This window comes from Apium graveolens, chromosome 2 (genome assembly GCF_009905375.1).
Source record: "Apium graveolens cultivar Ventura chromosome 2, ASM990537v1, whole genome shotgun sequence".
Taxonomy (NCBI): Eukaryota; Viridiplantae; Streptophyta; class Magnoliopsida; order Apiales; family Apiaceae; genus Apium; species Apium graveolens.
The window spans coordinates 178,602,117-178,618,112 of NC_133648.1; the positions used below are offsets into that span (position 1 = coordinate 178,602,117).

Below are 15,996 nucleotides of genomic sequence, written 5' to 3' on the forward strand. Positions count from 1 at the left end.
TTATTTATTTGAGAATTATTTTAATTCGAATTTATTTATCGGTGATTGGATTATTGGGCTGGGTTCTGAAATAGGCTAAGTAGTCTAAATATATTGAACCTGCAAATAATCTGATCTGTAACAAGTTCTGATATAAGAATCAGAACTTAAGAACTGATGAATAAAATCAGAACTTAACAAGTTCTGATATCAGAATCAGAACTTAAGTACTGATGAGTCGAATCAGAACTTAAGTACTGATGAGTCAAATCAGAATTTAACTTAAGTTCTGATAATAATGTGGGTGTTAATGTGAAAAGCTGTTACAAATAATTTAAATTCAAAAGCTGTTCAGTTTTGATTTTTTCATTTATGAATTCAAAATCTGATCAGTTTTGATTTTTTCATTAATGGAGCAGTTTAATTCAGACATTAAGTGTGTGGACAGTTTCATTTTTCCTCTCCTATAAATAGAGGCTAAACTGAATGAATACTATACACTACATTCTTATCTCTTCTCTTCAACCTCTCTGTATTTCTCTCCCATAAGTCCTGAAGTGCTGATTTTTTCCGGCAACTGAGGTGCTGGTCGAAGTGGAGGTTTTGTTGCTGCTGTTAACATAAACTCCGAGCTGTTTTATCCTGGTGGAGATATTGCGCACATCCCAAACGCAGCAGGTAGGGGGCAATAATCTCTTCAAGAGCAGCCAGGACTTCGAGCAAGGCCTGGTGACTCAGCTGTAATCATTTTCTTGGCATTTTGTATCTGTAAACCTTTATTTCAGTCACTGTTGAAAGCTATGGTTTTGGGTACATCTTTCTTTCTCTCTACGTTATTTCAGTTACTGATTTTATTTACCTGCATGTTTTGTTTTGTTAACTGTGGTCTTGGCCTAAACTTGTTAAATTCTTTATACACTTGCCTCTATGTTGCTTTACTTGTTAGTGAGTTTCTCAACACCTTGAACAGTTCACTCTTGTTACATGTGTACATTCCTTTTCCAATGACTGTTATTCTTTTTCAAAGTCTAGGGAGACGAGGTAGAATTAATTCTACCTGTCTGCATTCAATATCTTTGTGTCTCTTGGCATTCTCATGCCTATATATGCAACCACTTCACATTAGTCTTCTCATCACACTTGTATCACAAATTCAGTCTTGTTTTTCATTTACTATCACAAATGGCTGAATTTGGCTGGTTCTACAATTACGGTGATGAGACTGTGCATGTTTTTTTGAATGGAATTTCAACTCCCTACCCTATCACCAACATCCCTCACAATCTCTGGATTCAATTTCCAGAGGTTATCAAACGTGATCTGGTGGCCGTTCGAAGAGACCTTCACCTTCGTCGTATCCGTCAGCAAGAGCGAATCATTCGACTCGCTATCTTGTTTGTCGAAGATAGGAAGAGGAGGATGACTTAATCTCGTCTTCTTCCTGTTCTTCTTCATCCTCAGCTTTGACAGGCTTCTTAGCTAAGACTAAAGCTGTTGACGTTAGGATTAGAAGCTTAGGGAAAATCTTGTATTGATGTAATTTCTATTTCATATATGTATTGACTTGATATATTAATGAAAACTGTTTTTACTTCAAGATTTTGTCTCTGAGTTATTTTATCTGTGTTGTTAAATCCTGCTTGATATTCTGATGACCATTTAAATTTTGTCTTTATTTAAGTTCTGATTCTTTGTCAGCACTTATTCATCGAAATTATCTCGGTCATTTTTAACATGATTCATTTTCAGAATATTAATGTTGCAGTGAAAAACAATTCAATCAGTGCTAACAGTTTCAATTTTGAATTAAACCTGTGTCTCTTGATAACTGAAATGGTTTTTCCTTGAATCAAGGCAACTGGATAAGTAATCATTCCTGTTTTCTCGAGCCCAGTAACTATCCGTTATTACTGCATGTCTGACAGGTGTCCAACGGTAACATTCTTTTTTAGAGTATAAGAACAACAGAGAGAAGATTTCTTTAATCTTTTACTTTCTTTATACTTTATCTCTCTTCTTACTTTTACTCTCTTTCTCTTTCTTTCTCACGTTGGTTTTTCATACAGACATTATCTCACACACCTAACAGGCATACTTGAATTTCAATATTTTTTCACATGGCACCAAAGGATTTAATCATTGATGGAGCAAAGTTTGTTCCAAACAACTATGCTGCAATTCTTGATCATGCTGAAGCTCCATCTGAATTGCATTTTGTGCAAGATCTTCTTGCACATAGTGAGGTTGGGTACGCCTTAACTCAGCCTGAATTATTTTCAAGTCAACAAGTTCTGCGGTTCTGGAGGACTGGAGTTTATGATGATGGTGGTAAACGAGGAACTCCCAGTATTATCTTCCAAGTGGGGGATTCTTCCTATGTAGTCACTCCTGGTACAGTACGAAGAGCATTACATCTTCCAGAAGATTGTACCTTCTCTATACCAGAGGAATCAGACCTTCGGGGGTTAATGACTGATTTGGGATATGAAAAGAGTCTGACGAAACTTGGACAGTTGAAACGGGCTAATATCAGAAGAGAATGGAGTTTCTTCTTCGATTGCATCACCAAGGCTTTTGGCAACAAGTGTTCAAATTTTGATGCCATCCCAATTCTGAGTCAGCACATCGGGTATGCTATTATCCATCAAACTCATTTTGATTTTGCAACTGGAATAATTGGTTTTATTGGGGATAGGATGACAGAGGATCGAGATGTTGTTTATTTTGCTAGATTCTGTCAACTTATTTATACGTATTGTACTGCTGAACCCCAGTTAGTCAGCACTCAAACCCCACCTTTTAAGGTTGCAAAAAGGTACTTTAACGACCTGATAAATGCTGACACAAAGAAATCAATGGTGAGACAATTACAGATTCCTCAGTCTGTGAAACAGATTCTGGTAAATGCTGATCCTGCTACTTACAAATCTGTTTACTCAAATGTTCAACCAACTCACCATAACCAAAATCCATCAACCTCAGTCCCTACCTCTCATTCTACTCAACCTACCCTCAGAACTTATCTCAAATCCTATCTCTCCACTTCACAGACTGCTCAACCTTCTTCTTCAGCACCTACTGTGAAGCCTACATCCTCTAAGCCAAAGAGAACAAAGACTGTTCCTCAAACATCTCAGAAGAAGAGGAGGATTACTTTGAGAGATGAATCAGATTCTGAGGATCAGATTCCCTCTTCAGAACCTATGATAGATGAAGCTGAGAAGGCAACTTCTCAGAAGGATTCTGCAATTGGGGGTTCTAGGCTTCTCAAGAGGCTTAGACGTATGACGGTTCCTGCAACTCCCAAGGAATCCAAATCAACAAGGAAGTACAAGAAACAGAGGGCACAAAGGCCAGTTTCAGATGATGAGGAGGAAGCAGCTAAGGAAGGGGATCAGGAATCTCTGATCTCACAAGACAAGGAATTTGCTCCAGTCACTTCTTCTCCATCAACTCCATCTCAGGAACCTGTATCTGACAAGGCTAATTCACCTTCTATATCTCTTGTTGATCCAGGCACAAGTGCTGAAATTGATATTCAGAACTTGGTTGTGCCTGAAATACTTTTCTTAGAAGCTCCAACAGCAAATAATCCTTCCACAACACCTGTTACTGATGCTGTTCAAACTCCTGAGTTATCACTAACACCTTCTCTGCATCAAGATGATGATCAGATTTTAGGTGAGCATCAGGATATGGCTGTTGATCAGAACTTAGTATCAGATCAGCAATTAGAGGATGTTGAAGCCTCCATTGCTACTCATACAGTTGTCTTATCAGAAGATACTGATTCTTTAAGTTCTGATGCTGCAAATGTTGGAGATACTGGTGAAGCTGCTACAACTGTAGATGCTGATGAAGCAGGTCCTTCAGGACATACTCCTCCACTGACTCTTCCTAAGTCTGAACTGCTAAAGGAGTTTGTTATCAGGGATTCACCAGTACCTTGGAGTGAAACTCCTGCAGGTCAGGAGTGGACTAAGGAATGGAACTCAGTTTCATGTGTTCCAAATGCTTTACATCTTGCTGAGCACTTGACTAAAGCTGATGAAATGTTACATTCTGATGATTTTAAAATCCAGCTTAGAGTCACTGCATTGAGTACTAAACATCTACAAGGTCTTCATTCCAACACTCATGCAGAGCTACACAAGATTCAGGAGAACTTTATTAAACAGGAACAAGTTTGGAAACTTGATAAGAAAAAGTTCTTCCAACCTACCATTGACAGGGTTGCTTATATTGAGAAAACTCAAGAGAAGCAACAAGCTCAGATTGATCAAATTCTGACAAATCAAGCTTCTCAGCAATCGCAACTTACTGAAATCCAGACCTCAGTGGAACTACTTATCTCTCTTTTATTACCTGCTGATGCCAAAAAGGGGGAGAAGGTAATTAAGTCCAAATGCAAAACAAACAAGTCACTGCAAGGAAAGGATGATGGAAAAGATGACCAAGGAAACTCTGGAATGGGTGGTGGTCATAGTCAAGGTAGAAGGTTTACATCAAGACAAGCTAGTCACAGAACAAGTTCTGATACTGGGAAAAGAATAAGTTCTGCTGCTGGTAAAAGGATAAGTTCTGATGAACTTCTAGATCTTGATGAGGAAATGTCAAGACAGTTATTTCTTCAAGAAAATCCAGGGATAGACTTGGAAAGTTTAAAGGAAGAAGAAGCCAGACTTAAATCAGAGAAAGTCACATCTAAAGCTGAAGCTTCTGGTAAAAAGTTACTTCCAAAACCTAAAGGCATTGTGATCAAAGAAAGGATACATACTGAAGAAACTTTGGCTAGATCACAACCACAGATAGATCCAAGATCCAAGGGTAAAGAAAAGGTTGGTGAACCTATCAAGCCTTATGTACCTCCTGATGAAGAAGAAATTACTGATGGAAAAGATAATCTTGCTCTGACTTCAAGAAAAGTTCTTAAAACAACCTCTGACATGGCTCAAGTTGTTCAGAGTCAAGAAATTGTAAGTTCTGATATTCAGAAGAAGCAAGTAACCTCTGACAGTGCTCAAGTTAACTTGATATCAGAAAATAAATCTAAAACACTCCTACCAGGATTCACTAAAGCAAAACAGACTCAATCTTTGAAGACTACTTCAAGTGGTTTTGAAGCAAGAGTAGTTACTGGAAAGGAAGCTAGAGATAAAACTGGATTGGGAAGTGCTGATGAAAGAAGAGTACACAACACTACCGATGATCCAACTTCCTTGAGTGAACCAGGTATTGGAGCAACTCCTGAGAGATTGAATCAACTAGAATCTGTACAGATAGTTTACCATACCTACTTGAAAGAATACATCATGTTGTATTTCATGACAGATGGTAGGGTTTATCATATAAGACAAAATGCCATTCCATTGAAGTATTTTGAAGAATTGGAGCATGTATTATTCTTACTTCAAGTGGATGACAGAATAACAGAGACTGCTGCAAACTACTTAAAGGAACAGATTCAGAGACAGAAAAGACTTTATTCTGTTAAGTCTGACAGCAGATATGTTCCAAAGTACAGAAATCACAATGGTGATATTGTTGATATGAAGCCTAATACTGCACAGATCAGAACATATCTTGGTATTAAGGGGCTTGAATTCAATCTAGAGTCTAATAAAGCTTATGTCATAAGACTAGATCGGGAGTTGAGAAAAGCAAAGATTAATGATCTCAGAGCTGCAATATTTCAAACTGGTGAAGATACTGCAGAGCTTAAAGATGTCAAACGGAGAATGATTGATGAACTCAGATATGCTGAGAAATGTTTGTTGAAGAATTATCTCAGAACAACTCCTGACATCAGAGAGATCAGAAAATGATGAAGCCAAGTCGAAGATCTACAACTGCTTAAATTCTGATATTTATACAGATTGAAGTTGTTATCAGAAGTTGAATTGGTAAAAACTTTAAGGACTGTAAGTTGTAGTTATCTTGTCTATTTCTCATGCATTTGTACTTAATGTTTTTGACATCATCAAATATCTGTTAAACTTGTATATTTTGTTAATTTACAAGTTGGGGGAGATTGTTAGATATATTTGATAATGTCATGGCTAATATGTTTTATGTTTAGATTTCAGATCTTATTTGAACAGAACAAATCAGTACTTAACTGATCAGTACTTATACTGGAAGTCAGAACTTAAGGGATATCAGTACTTATACTGGAAGTCAGAACTTAAGGGATATCAGTACTTATGTTATCAGGAGATAGATATCAGAACTTAAGTGCTGAAGGACGATCAGATAAGGACAGTAGCTGATTAAAGTTAAGAAGATCAAGATAAACATAAGAAGAGATATGCATGAAGAAGGAATTCCGTGAAGAATGGAATACTTGGAATAGAAGATATCTGATTGATATATTTTAGGAAGCAGAATTATATTCCATATCAATTAGCGAATATCTTGTAACTGTGTAGTATATAAACACAGACATAGGGTTTACACTATAAGTGTTATCATTATCAAGAATATTATTTATTATAACCCTAGCAGCTCTCGTGATATTTTGTTCATCACTGAGAGATAACAGTTCCAGATTGTAACAGAGTTTATTGTTTAAATAAAGTTTGTTTTCTGTTACATAAGTTCTTGAAGTTTGATTTGATTGTAATAAACACTGTATTCACCCCCTCTACAGTGAAAGTGTGACCTAACATACAGCAATTAATATACCCTAGTTTTCGATCCATAACAACATCATAAACTGCAAAACTGCTAAAGATATCTGGATACTATTCAGGTTATATGTGATGGAACTGAGCAAGTAAGGGAAAAATAAAATACAACTCCTGATTCAGAAATATGAGCATTTTCATAGTGAAAAAAGTGAGTCACTCACTAACATTTTTAGTAGATTTCAAAAATTGTTGAATGCACTAAAATTGCATGGAAGAATCTATCAAATAAAGGACTCAAACCTCAAATTCCTTATATCTCTGCCAAAGGAATGGAAGCCTATGACAGTCTCATAAAGAAATTCTCAAAACTACATGGAATTTACCTTGAACAGACTGTATGGGATTCTGAAAACCTATGAGCTTGAAATAGACTAAGATGAGAAGCTGGAGAAAGGAAGAAAGAAAGGAGGATCCATTGCATTGGTTGCTAAGCAGGAGAAAGAGAAGGAGACAAAGGTTGAAGCTGTTGAATCTGCACCAAACCCTAGAGTTTGTGAAGGAAAGGGAAAAGGGCTAGTAGCTGCACATGAATAACATATTAGTCAAGATGACATGGATGACATAGATGAGCATCTGGCTTTTCTATCCAGGAGGTTTCCCAAGATCAAATTCAAGAAGAATTTGGGAGCATCCAATTCAAACAGAAACATGGTTGACAAGTTTAAGTTCAAGTGTTTCAAGTGTGGCTTGGCAGGTCATTTTGCTAGTAAATGCAGAAAGTCTGATTCTGGAAAAAAAAGTTTGAGCCTGTGGATTATAAGCAGAAATATTATGAGTTGCTCAAACAAAAGGAAAGGGCTTTCATCACACAGGAAAATGACTGGGCTGCAGATGGACTAGAAGAGGATGATGATACAAGTTATGTAAATCTAGCACTAATGGCTAAATCAGACGAAACAGAAGTAAGTTCATCAAGAAATCAGGTAATCACCACTAACCTAGCACATTTATCTAAACTTGAGTGTAATGATGCTATAAATGACATGTCTACTGAATTATATCATCCGCGTGTTACACTCAAATATCTCACTAAAGTAAACACTAAAATTAAAGAGAATAATTTATTTTTAAGTGAAAGAAATAATGTACTAGAGATTCAATTTGGTGAGTTTGAAAAATTAAAGATAGAATGCAAGACTGTCAATGATGAACTAACTGAATCCTTAAAGAAATAGGAGATTTGAAGAAAGCAACTTGAACGAGAACATGAGGTAATTAAGGCAAGGAAATCATCTAGAGATTCCCATGCTCAAATTACTAAAGTTTAAGGTATGGAATCCTTTTGTGATGAAGCCTGGAAAAAGAGCAAGGAGAAACTTGATTCCAATTTGGTTGAAGGACTTTTAACGTATGTGGATTCGATGGATGATGAATGTTATCCGTCGAATGATCAAAAGAATTATTCGACGAAAGACAAGGAATGTTAAGTGGCATTTATATCCACTTATAGCGCTTCGTAAAGCTTTGAATTGATGTTTTGTACTCAAATTATTTGTGTTTTTGATGTGTTTTTATAGTATTTTGTATTTCAGGCATATATCAGGAATCTATGTGATTTAGCATCGCTTTGATGCTAAAATGGTGCTTGGAAGGTGTCACAAAGATCACTTGTGCAAAGACCATTAAGAACCAGCAATTAAAGAGAAGCAAAATCAGAAGTTTTTCCAGAAGGTCGGCGCACCCGCGCTGGGCTAGCGCGCGGCCGCGCCAGAAGTACAGAAGGTCAGCGCGCCCGCGCTAGTGAAGCGCGCGACCGCGACAGGTCGGGATGAAAGAATCCTGATTCTCTAACAATTCTGATTTCTGGGATTCTAATCTGCATGGGCTATTATATAATGACAACTTAAGATCATTTTTCAAAAGAAAAGACATAACAGAGCTTAATGAGGTATCGACGAGAAGACCTATAGCACAATTCAACGAAGGAGAAGAAGACCTAGTTTATTCTTGTGATTCTTTGTTCTAAGTTGTAATCTTGGATGCTCATTTCTTATTGTTGAACCTATACTCTTGTTACGTACTTGGTTTATTATTTATTCAGTATAAAGACTAAATTTATTATACCATGCTTTCATCGGAACCCACGTTATTGATGAGTCCGATTATGGGCTAATCTTTAGCGTGGGGTTCTAGCGGATTTTCTTATGTATTTCATTAGTTAATTGTTTTGATACCTTAGTGTGTGGTGATTATATGATTAGCTAGTATTGGTTGTGTTTATTCTTCTTATGAGCGTCGCGAACTTATAAGATAGCGTGTTAATCTCTACTGAAGCGAAAGTGAATATAGGGGTTTAGAACTTGCCATGCTAGCATAGGTTCATGTATTTGTTATGCATGATTCGTAGGTAATTTTAACCATCTTACTTGCCCTATGTAATCAGGATAGATAACTTGTGCATTAAACCATTATGTTGTCAAATTTTATAGACATATAGGGTCTCAATATAATTGGTGTCTATTCAGCTTCTATCTCTTTGGTGGATATGTGGTAGTAGGGTATTCGTACAACGAAAGTTGGCATTTACTAGTTTCGTGTTATCTGATTAGTATCATCACCATTGCATGCTAAGGTTGAGAACAAAAAGGCTATTAAATGAAGTAGTAATGAAGTTAGAATCCCATTTGTGTTATATAAGTTAATCAACCTTTTAATTCTCGTAGTTAATTGCATGTTAGTTAATGATCTTAGTTATAAACAATTTCAATTTTTTATTCATCTTAGCATTGAATAATAACCATACCATTGTTGCATAAGTGCATTGATTGAAATTAACATACACCAGTCTCTGTGGGAACGAACTAGAAATAATTATATATTACTTGCGATCACGTATACTTGCATGAATATTAGCGCGTGTTTATGTCCTAACAAGTTTTTGGCGCCGCTGCCGGGGACTCGGTGTTAATTTTTAGTTTATGTGTTTGTCATCAGTGGTTGTTAAATTTCATTGACTCGGACATTGTTACTTACTGGTTTCCTTGTCGTGTTTCAGGTACTCTAGCGAGTGTGTATGCATATGCATTCTCGGTCTCGTAAGAGAACACTGGATCAAGCTGAGGAAGAAGTTGTAGTAGCTAAGGAAGTTTTTGAAGAAGTTCTTGTCGAGGAGAAAGTTAAGGAAGCTCTTATTGCAATGGGAGAACCACAAGCGAATACGAAGGATTTGATGGATTACTCTCAACCGAAGATTAATGATATTCAGTCTAGCATTGTCCGACCAACCATCATGAATAACACCTTTGAGATCAAGTCGAGCATGATTCAGATGATACAGAACTCAGTTCAGTTTGGGGGTTCTCCGACAGAAGACCCCAACATACACATCAGAGATTTCATCGAGATCTGCAACACTTTCAAGTTTAATAGAGTTTCAAAAGATGCTATTAAGTTGAGGCTTTTCCAATTTTATCTGCGGGATAAAGCTAAGTGTTGGTTATATTCTCTACCACCAGGGTCTATCACCAAATGGGAGGATCTTGCTCAAAAGTTCCTAACTAAATTCTTTTTTATGGGGAAGACTGCTGCAATCAGAAACGCACTTACTCAATTTGCTCAGCAATCTGGAGAATCTTTATGTGAGGCTTGGGATCGCTATAAAGTGATGATTAGAAAGTGTTCTCACCATGGGATTCCTGACTGGATGATCATTAACTGCTTTTATAATGGATTGGGTGCTACTTCTAGACCCATGCTTGATTCAGCATCAAGAGGAGCCTTATGGGCTAAAAGCTATGATGAAGCTTATGAATTGATTGAGCTGATGGCTGCCAATGAATACCAGAACCCAACTCAGAGACTACCTCAAGGCAAGGTAACATGATTTCTGGAGGTAGATGCAGCTACTGCTATAACTGCTCAGCTTAAGGCTTTGACGATGAAGGTGGATTCTTTGGCTAATTATGGAGTTAATTAGATCACTAGTGTCTGTGAGATTTGTGATGGTGCTCATGGGACAGAGCAGTGTGCTATTTCTAGTGAATCAGCTCAGTTTGTGAGCAACTTTCAGATATCGCAGCAGCCTATTCCAGCCACCTATCATCCCAACAACTGCAATCATCCTAACTTCAGATGGAGCAAAACTCAGAATGCGGTTCAACAGCCTTATTAGCAATATGCAACAAAGCAATACAACCCTCCTGGTTTTCAGCAACCGCAATATGCACCAAGACAACAACTCCAACTGTAACAATCTAATGAAAAATCCGAATTGGAGGAGTTGAGACTCATGTGCAAGAGCCAAGCGGTGTCTATCAAGACCTTGGAGAATCAAATTGGGCAAATTGCCAATGATTTGCTAAATCGTCAATGTAATATCCCATATTTTCAGATATTATTATTATTATTTGAAATTATTTATGTGATTATTATGTGAATTTTTGGTGAATTATCTGGTAATTGAAGTTGATATTTTGGATGTTTATATATGATATTCTTTGAGTATTCTAATTTTTATATGTGCAGAATAAAATATAGATAATGGTGATATTTTCCTGGTAATTTTTGGACTGTTATATGATTTTGTAATGATTTATGAATTTATTAATTATTATCCTGAATAATTATAAAACTATTTTATAAAGCTGGGAATCGTCCAACTTCAATCATTTTTGCATTTTTACAACCCGAAACTCTTCAGAAAACTCCTTTCCAACCTAATATGGTAATTCTGGATATTTTCTGTGTTTTAATTTTTGCGATCCGGAGTACGGTTTGACCCGTACGAGTGCCGACGCATTTTCGATACGATAATCATTTTGGTAAATCAATAAAACCTGTATTCTCGAGAGACGGGATATTTGTACATTATTTTCTCATAGGGTGTTTTATAAAAAGCTCGGTTTTGATAATTATCCAAATCTTGTATTAAATTGTATCATTTTTATAGTTACTTAGCGGCTAAGTAATCTATTTTTTTAGATACGATATATAAGTGTAAATTTAGTATCAAATTCAAGAATGCTTCAAAAATTATGAAACTTATATTTTATAAGTATTTGAATATTTTGAGAATTTTAAAATTATTTCAAAAATTTTCCGGATTAAATTCACCCGCACATTTGTTCGTTAAATCGTAAAATACGGGTATAGTGCGCAATTCAAAAATGTTTTAAAAATCATGAAATTTTTTATTATATTAGTTTTTAAATATTCCCGGAATTTTAGAAGTATTTCCGTAATTGTTCGAGTTAGTTTCACTCGTTGGTTTGTTCGTTAAACTGAAAAATGCAAGTATGTTGCACAATTCAAAAAATATGTTAAAAATTATGAAATTTTCATTTTACTAGTTTTTAATTATTCCGAGAATTTTAAAATTAGTTTGGTAATTTTCCGAATATTAGTTACCCATAAGTTTATCCGTTAAAACGCGAATTACGGGACAAAGTTAAGGCTGCAAATGAGGGGCAGGCGCGTGGCAACTGCCTACCTCCTTTGTTGAGCACGTAGCTTGTGTTGGCTAAAAAAACAAAAAAACAAAAAAGGAACAAAAATACACGCCACCGCCTTATTCACTTATCTCTCCCTTCTCTCTATTTTCTCCCTCATTGAGCGCCAGTACACCACGCCTGCTCTCTTCCCTCCCGTCTCTGACTTCACCTACAGCCTCCCCTCCCTTCTGGCTCTCTCCTCTTTTTCTTTTTCCTGTATATTTATATATTTTTTAATTTTCAAAAATTCATATCTTACAAACCGTTCGTCCAAATTTCAATTGTTATATATATAAACGAACAATGCTTCGATACCTACGCATAGGTATATATATATTGCGAGGTTTTGAGAAGAAAATTTGTGGAGCATATTTTCCATTTTTAATTTATTTTCCGGACATAGAAAAGGAGTTTGATGGTGTTGATTACTCCACATGGCATCTCAACGTGTATATGTCTATGGCTATTAATTTTAGATTTTTCTGGAGATATTTTCCGGACATCAGATATTCTCGTTGGGGTGATCAGAATTTATTTTGGGTAACGATTCCGAAATTCCGCCTTCGTACTTGTGTATATTATAGCATGTTGGTGTTTATATATCTATTTCATAATTTTTAGAGATTGTTGGAGAAGTCACTTTTGGTCCAAGTTTTAGTTCAGGTGGCCGTGTTTTTCGTTTCTCGCGTGTTTATAGGTGCAAATATAAATTATTGTATGTTTTAAATTTATAAATTTAATTAGAGTATAGTTGGATTATATTATTTGGGATTGATTTTGAGGGGTTATGACCCTGGGAAAAGTCCGTTTTACAAAGACGTTATTTCAAAAAAAATTCTAAAATATTTATTTCGATTTCAAATTATTATCTTTTATTATTTTCGAAAATTATAATTTTATTCAATTATTTATAATTTGTTTTGATTTATTCTTAATTCATTCATAATAAATAGACCGTTTGTCCGTTTAATACGAAATGAACGCGTCTAGACTCAGAAAAATATTCTGCTTTCATTAAAAATACTTTCGAGACCCAAATTCTTTTGTTTTTAAAGGTCTCTTGTTTTACAAGTCATTCTAATATGATTATTGATCGATAAATTATATTTTGACCCGATTTCAGTTTTAAACATACAGTCGAATCTTTTAATGAACCGAGGCATGTGTTATATGAATTATGTGATATGTGGGCTATGTGTTTATATGTTATGTGAATTACGTGCGTACGTGAGTCAAGAGTCTTGTATCTGACTATCTTCTTTATGTGCGGGCTATCGTATGGGTAGACAATAGGGTTTTGACGCGCAGTTTGTCGAATAATTATCGTGTAGACGATTAAAGTTATATCTTTTAATTATAGATGTAGATCATTCGAGTTGATCAGGACAAGATGTTGGATAAAGAGTGAAATGGAATGGTGAGGGTTATCAAGCTTCTAGAAATCACAGGAGCAGCATATTGAAATAGAAAGACAACGAAATCATGATATGTCAGACTAAGATAATCGTGATGTTGCGAATGTGCTTAACTGCTAAAAACCAAAGGCAAGTATCCCTATCATCACTTATTATTCAAGTGATATTTATTTTAAACTTTCTTATACAAGTATTGCTTTCCCTATTCTCAGTTCGGAATAGATAAATGTTTTACATATCGCTGAATTAAATGATTCTGTTTATGCAAGTACTCTTCTGCTATTCTATGTTCAGAATAGCTAATTGATTTTACTTACCAAATTACTTGATTTATAAATGTTTTGGATTTTGAGAAAAGTGATTTGGTTGCGAGTATTCCTGCCCAAGTGAATGGGGGAATAAAATTATTTCATGTGTCGATTATTATGACCCCTTTTCAATAAAAGGTTTTAAGATTGGATCAATACGTAAGTGACCGGGGTGGACGGTCCAGTGGAGGGCTATTGTTAAGTGTCATATGAAATATTATGACATAATTTGTGCCACAGGCAGATATATTGCCTTTTTATTTGAGTACTCATGTTTTGGGGACATGTTTCCATGAATCATGACCTTGTGCTTTCATATGGGCTGATCAGCATGTTATAGTACGTCCGTCGGTGAATGATCCCAATCTAGATTATTATATTTCTTTTGATAATCATAAAATAAATGCTTTATCAAGTGTTTTGGTTTTGAATAAAAGGTGAAATGCGGTTTTGATTCAGTTTTTGCTTGATATGGATATTTTGGTTGTTGTTAAATATCAAATGTGGTATTAGTATAGATGATTGATATTGACTTCAGTATGGAATATTGTGAGCATTAAAGTTCATATTGATATCTAATTTGATATGACAACAAAATGAGTATTAATATCAAGAGTTCAGTTTTGGATAAAGTTTATGATTCATTCCATAATCATTGTTTCATGTTGATGTTGTTTACGATATTTTCGTAAACACTGTTTTACGAGTTTTATTCTCGTCAAGATTTAAAGTATTTTTGAATCATTTCGCTCAAAAATATCAAAACGAGTTTTGAATATAGTGAGAACCAATTATCTGATTCTTTAATAAATTTATTTTTCAGCAATTATGATTTTAAAATGTTCTGCGCTATTGTAGATGTTAGTTTTATATCAAAACGACCCTATATTTGCTATAATGAACTTGCTGAGCATTTCTTTCGCTCATACTTTCCTGTTTTCAAATATAACTGTGACGGCCTCAACCCCGGGGTCAGGGGTTGACGTCATCAACAATAATAATAACAATCATAACTCAATCTAAATAATTAATAATACATAACTACGACCCCTTTACCAAGACCTTTTCCAGGTTTAAGTATGAATTAGGTTACAACTAACACAAACTAACTTATAGCAATCGCCTGACATAGTTGACCTAAAACAGTAACTCAACAGACCACTCTTGGTCCCACACAACCATCTCAGAGGAGTCCGACACGAAAGGAACTGGAACTCTGCCCGACGATCACAGAAGAATCTACTAAGCATCTGCAATACATATAAAATATTCTGCAAGGGTGAGCAATTGCTTGCTCAGCAGCACCACTATATGAATAACAAGTAAACCAATTATGATAAAGCAATGATAGAAAAAGAGATTATAGCTCGCTTGCAAAATATGTAAAACAAATCATAAACTGGATACCAAAACTAGCATGCTCTGTAAAACAATAACATCAGTAGTGTGCTGTGTATAAATACCAGAGTTTAATTCTAGCATGCTATCTTCATTTTCAAATCCACTTGTATAAATCACTTGTTCCATTACGGAACCACAAAAACCAAATCAGATACTTAGTGGATATGTAAAGATAGTTGATCAGACTATCAACACCGGACAGCTCCCACTGCCATCCTATATACCTGTTCCGGAACTCAGAGACTAGCTAGGTCTCTAACCTGCTGGACTAATCGGTTTTATAGTGCGCACAACCGAATTAGCCTCTTACGCCACCTCAATAGGCCTACTCTGGCCCCAATGTATCCCATATCTGACCGTTTTATCCAGTTTTCGAAACACTTGTACCTATCTCATTTCAAAAATTATTTATTTAACCAACACACATATAAAATCCATTTCGAAAATCATTCCATTCGAGATAGGTACTTTCGAAGTTACTTTTCCCCAGAAACAATTTGAAAACAGTGAATTATAACTACAGGGGATACGTAACTTAAAACATTTCTGTTCCATTACGAGAATAAAACATTTAGCTATTCATATGTACTGAACCATAAAAGAATGGTCAGGGGTACTTGCCTTGCAGAGCGTTACGACTATCACTAACTGATTTTGATAGATTTAAATAAACCTCTGTTCTCATGGAAAAATGACTGTCTCACTAGAAGACATCCCTGCTTCGCAACAATTTATCTCAAGAAAATATCCAGGACTCTCAGGGTTCTTCACTTGG

At 35.6% G+C, this 15,996-nt stretch overlaps 1 non-coding gene across 1 annotated transcript; it reads right to left on the reverse strand.

The window, feature by feature from the left end:
* Positions 1 to 10,194: 10,194 nt before the first annotated feature.
* LOC141709191 (small nucleolar RNA R71) lies at positions 10,195 to 10,301 on the reverse strand. Its single transcript, XR_012569781.1, has one exon. It is a non-coding gene; the product is annotated as a small nucleolar RNA R71 (small nucleolar RNA).
* Positions 10,302 to 15,996: the final 5,695 nt, after the last annotated feature.